General features: G+C 42.8%; 1 long non-coding RNA gene across 1 annotated transcript; it reads left to right on the plus strand.

Moving 5' to 3' along the window:
* The first annotated feature begins 684 nt into the window (after window positions 1–684).
* LOC148029381 (uncharacterized) lies at window positions 685–1,155 on the plus strand. The gene is made up of 3 exons (XR_015692481.1): window positions 685–788; window positions 863–935; window positions 1,040–1,155. It is a non-coding gene; the product is annotated as an uncharacterized LOC148029381 (long non-coding RNA).
* Window positions 1,156–5,866: the final 4,711 nt, after the last annotated feature.

Here is a 5,866-nt window from a genome sequence, read left to right on the forward strand (position 1 = left end):
CTCAATGCAGTGCCAACATATTACTTTCTTAAGTTCTTTCTTAAAATGTATATGTGCTAATGTTAAGCGCTTGTGAAACTTGTGTAGGCTTTTGTACACCTCTTGGATGGAGTGAAATCTTCAGATGTTGCAGAGAAGATGCCGGAGCTTACGTTTTCAGCCAAACGTGTGATTTATAGGTTAGCATGCATTTTCATATTAGATTGTGTGTCTGATTTTCATATTAGATTGCATGCATTTGCTTGCGTAATTGGCAAGAATGTTGCAGGTGGATACTACAATGTGTAGAAGAGAAGAGGCTAGATGCAGCTTCGCAATTCACAAGAGAGTGGATTGATGTTCGTGACGAGAACACTATGTATTCTCCATCATTATGTGATAGAAAATTGACGGCATGGGAGGCAAGTGTTTGCCCTTGGTGGCTAGATTACCCTGTGGGGGTTATCCCTAAGCAAGAGAAAGATCTGCATGACAGTAAGTACTTCAATCTATGTAAACATCTTGTCGCTTTTGTAGCAATAGTTTTTGTGCTCATGCATGGGAGTCTAAGGGTGAATGATACTATGTAGGATTCAAGGAGGGAGTTGATACTCATGAACCGCTTACCGCACCCACCACTGTAGAGAAGCAAGCAACCAAGGCTACCAAAGGTGCCACCCAGGGTACTCAAGGTAATCCAGGGAGAAAAAATGTGCCAGAGTCCTCTATGGCACCCACCACCTCCTTTGTTGCAGATTCATCTCTTGGTCGAGAGAATTGGGAGAGGCGACCTATGACCCGTTTAGTAGGTGAGAAGTCTTATATTAACTTGAAATTCGTGTATGATTATTAAAAATAAATTACTTTGAGATAATTGTTGCAGGGTTCCAGTATCAAACATATGTCGATGCTCTATTAGTGGATGTGACCCAAATTGATAGATTTGCCCTTGATAGGTAGACATGACAACTACATATTGCAAGAACATCAATTTACATGTTGCATATAGCATTGCATCATCGGTTACTTTGCATTAATGACTATGTTGTTTTGTGTATAGCATCAACAAGTTTTTGGCAACACAAAAGATGCATCTTTATAGCAAAGATGGAGTTCCATGTCAAGAGGTGGCTCGATTGATATTTGCGGATTTTCCTACGAGCTTGCTTGTGGATGCTCTAGGTCCCATCCCTTTGGGTAAGTTATGCTTTCTATCACACAAGGTTTACATCAAACTCACTTCTCATATATCATAATACCAATGTTGTTTGTAGAGGGCATGACTATTCCCAAGTGGAACACGTTCTCAAAGGGTCTAGTTATGGGTTGTATGGACCTTGCTCGCGAGTATTTGGCCGACCAGGGATTCTTAGTCACTATGTGCTTAGCAGAGCATATAGGTGAGTTTATTACGGATGCAGCAAGGGTGGGGTTTGTGCTTCACCGCACTTGGACACTCATGTGTGACTCCAAGGCTTATCGACATCCCGTTACTAGAGAGGCGGTAAGATAACAAAGTTGGATACGTTGAACGTACGGTTGTATGTTCTAAATAAAGTTTATGTTACATGCTTTAAATAAAAACATGGATCACTTATTCTAATTCCACTCGTGAATAGGTACTTGATCTTACTGTGTGTCTTTGGCATCGTGCTGGTCATGTTGTGCCTTGCTACGACAGAGAGGCTGGGGAGAAGATTTCAGAGAGATTGTTTCCAGCGTATCGTAGCTACATGATGGATGATTGTGTCTTTCCCATGGACGTTGATGGTGTCATTGTCAGAGGCGGAGCAGAGAGGTCTCATCTTTTCTTTCGGTAAGTAGTCTTGCATGTTTTTGCTCTCAGGTTACCTTGTATGGTATTTTCATTGTTTCTACTTGCATGGCCGCAAAGATTCTGTATCTTGATTGGTGATATGTGATTGGTGATATGGTTAGGTGGTTACTAGCTACATTTACGAAACGCTACGACTATGTTTTGGATGTGTTTGCGGGGTGTGGTGGTTTGGCGCGGGCCAGTGCAGAGGAGATGAGACATTGCATGTGTCTAGGAATAGATGATGTGCTCTATGGGGAGTGTTTGTCCACCATAGTGTGTGGACCGGTACCATGCTGAGAGAGAGTGTGTTTTTTTTTTCGAGAGACTCTAGACATTTCATTTTGTTACTACTTTTATATATATGTTTATTATACACTTCGTCATGTGACTATGCCCGATTTTGTCTAAGAGATTACATGCATTGGGATCTTTGATTTGTTTTTAGGAAGAGTGTACCTTGCAACTATTTGACACGAATATATTTTACTAGTTTTCCGTTGGTTTTGTTTTTTTGATGTGTGTGTGTTCATGTAAATGCAATGTGTCGTACTCCTTAAGTAGGACTATTTATATGCAGAATGGATATGTTGCACGAAAAAGCTCGAAAAAAAGAGATTGATTAGAAAAGAATGAAAATGAAAGCCCGCAAAAATAAAATCCCCGTGAATCTTTAGGTGACCCTAGTTGACTTAGAAACTTGAATTCAAGTTGGTCTAGTAGGTTTCAACCTGAAAACTTATACAATGATTGATAGATGGAGGCTCTTTAGTAAAGATCATGATGAATGTGACAAAGAAAGACCCACTTACAGCCAATAACTTTCTTTCCCTTAGGCAATGGTACTAGATCCCAAGTCTTATTAGCTTCTAATGCATCTATCTTCTCATCCATTAATGCATCCCAATGAGCATAACTAATAGCATTCTCAAAGTAAGTGGGCTCAACATCCTCAATGACCTTTACCATATAAGCATAATGGTGAGCTGTATAACCTTCAAAACCAAACCTTTAAACACAATATCTAGCACTATTAGACCTATGTACTAGTGGATCACTTAATGGAGCCTTTACATTACCATGTACTCTTTATATACCTAATGTCCTAACTAAAGGAATACCAAGCTCATCATCCAAATTATCTAAACCATTGGAATCTCCATCAAACCCCAAATGACTAGTAGATGCATCATTACCATCTAACACTTTCTTCTTTCCCTTGTCTTTACCTGCAACACTTGTAGATGCACCTAAAGATGTGGGGCTACACTTAGTCTCCTAGACCAAGGGCTAACTGAAGCTATAGTATCAGATGATGTTTCTGGTCCACTAAGACTCCATGATTCTTGCTTTCCTTTATACACACAACTATCATCATCATCATCATCATCATCCAATGCATTACCACTACATGCATACCAATTTCTCATCTCATAAAAAATAATATCCATGCTCACTCTAAACTCACCTATAATAGGGTTATAGCAATGATACCCTTTTTGTTGTAAATAATATCGAATAAAAGTATATTTTTTAGCATTTTGATTAAGTCTCTTTCGTAGCTCATCTTGCACATGAACATATATAATACAGCCAAACACTTTCAAGTGTGACACTTTCCATGAACTATAACAATGGGAGTTTTATTCACAATATAGATAGCACTATGAACAACTTCAAACTAAAAATATTTTGGCATATTCTATTTATCTATCAATGCATGTGCAACATCTCCAATATGCCTATTTTTTCTTTCTACAATCCCATTTTTCTATGGGGCATACCTACAAGTAAACTATCTCTTTATCCCATGAGACCTCAAGAAGTCACTAAAATCATTTGAGAGTGGATTTTTGAGCCCGGGATGTGCCTAAAATTTGCCAAAAAAATTGGAATTTAGGGGAAAAATATTTAACATCGAAGGCGGCGGCTCCAACTAGGACGATTTTAAGCACCAAGTGAAATACGACTTTTAAAAGGTGCCCGAGCGACACTTGTTGATTTTTGATAATTTTTCAGAATGCCGTGTGGGTTGTCAGGAGTTGCCAACCAATGCGGGATGTCAAGCCGGACACCCAGGATTTCTCAGAGCTCGAATCGAAGCCAGGACGGTGAAATGGACACAAAATGGTCAAGATATGAAAAGGTGGACACTTGGGAGGCCAAAATTGGGCATGCCTTTTGAGTTTGGACCCCCTCCCCCCCCCCCCCCCCCCCCCCCCAATAAGGGCTTTGTAGCTATACCATGCCGTTGCTACCGATTGCACCTATATAGGGAGTAGTAGTGACTCAAAGCCCTGCCTTGTTTCCACTCTACATGTGATTCCCTATGCCCAGTGGTGAACCCTCTTATGTGCGGCGTCACGAGGGTGTAGTCCTGGGATGTGTCTATGTTGTCCCACTTTTTGGATTGAATAATACAAGAGTATACCTTCAGCTCATATTGTGTTACCTTTCTGTGCCGTGTTGAGTGCGTAACGAGAGCAGGTTTATCACACTTGGTATCAGAGCAACTCTTACTCAGAGTGAAGGAGTGCTCACGGAAGCAAGAGGAAGGATCCAGTGCCCCGAAGAGATCGAAGTTGTAACAACCCACAGTGCGACGCCCCACATCGTGTCGCCCCACGTCGCGACGCCCCACGTCGCGTCACCCCACGTCGCGACGCCCCACGTCACGTCGACCCACATCGCGTCGCCCCGGCGTGACGCCCCAACCACGACATCCCACCATCTGAAGACGTGATGCAGCTTCCTTGCGGCATGACCCACACCACCATCGGCGAAACGCGGCTTCCCCGCGTCGACACCCCCACCAACCACATGGAGGACGAAAGGGAGAACGTCACCCTTCCAACATTGGAGGAGAGGAAGAAGAGTAGGGGACAAGAATGGAGAGTGGCCCAGGAAGAGAAAGTGGCCGGACTAGAAAGACAATTAGATGGTATGTCAGGCATGCTAGAATCAATATGGAGGAACATGCAGATGAAAGAAGAGGAGGAAGAAAGGAGGAAAAAACTAGAAGTAGAGCAGGGCTATAGAGAATGGGTGATTCAACAACAAGAAGAGGAGAAAAGACACCGAATGCAAGAGGAGATGGATAGAACGCGTAGAGAGGAGACATCTAGGAGGGCGCAAGATACAAGGAAGGAGAAGGAGAAAGTAGTAGAATTAGGAAGCAAAAAGAAAGACAAGAAGAAGGAGAAGAAGCACCATCACAAAGAAGAGGGAGATAGCAGTAGTTCAGAAGATGATTATGGAAAATTCAAGATGCCCCAACCCGCCAAGTACAAGGGAGAGAGAGATGGTTTGGTTCTGAAGAAGTGGATCGCAGAGGTGGACAGGTACTTAAAGTATTCATGAATTATTGAAGACAGGAAGGCAGAGGTGGCATCCATTTACTTGGAGGAGGATGCTGCCAGTTGGTACTTGCTAGAACAAGAGCAGGGCCACACAATCTGTTCGTGGAAAGAACTCCAGGAAGAACTGAAGCACTACTTTATTCCAAAGCTGGAGAAATTCAAAGTGAGAGATGAACCTCAAGCAAACACAGGGAAAGATGAAAGAATATGTCAGCAAATATAGGCAGATCATGCTGCAGCTACCAAACATGGATATAGATACTAAGCTACATGGATTTTTGTTTGGGATGCAAGAATGGGCGAGAAGAGATGTGGAGAGACAGGAGCCAACAAGCTTAGCAGAAGCCATGAGAATGGCCGAACGACTGGTGGACCTGGAAGGCAGAAGAACAGCACAAGGGAATCAAAACAGGTTCAACAACAACTTCAACAACACCTTCAACAACAACAACTCTTGGAACCAGAGGCCCAATGCTCCTAGAGGGGCATTCACAGATACAAGGAGCCAAAACAACATGACCACCATGGCCGTATCACAAACTGCCTTAATACCGAGAGGAGCAGTAGGGAGATGGGGAAACAATCACTATAGGCCAACCCCTAGTACATCATATGGGCCGGCAGGATCAAACACGTCATGGTGGAGACCCCCAGCCCGTCCGTCGGAATCAGATGCTTCAAATGCGGGGGTCCACACTACCAAAACAGATGC

This window comes from Lygodium microphyllum, chromosome 11, assembly GCF_053477565.2.
Source record: "Lygodium microphyllum isolate KBCC chromosome 11, Lygodium_microphyllum_v1.1.10, whole genome shotgun sequence".
Classification (NCBI taxonomy): Eukaryota; Viridiplantae; Streptophyta; class Polypodiopsida; order Schizaeales; family Lygodiaceae; genus Lygodium; species Lygodium microphyllum.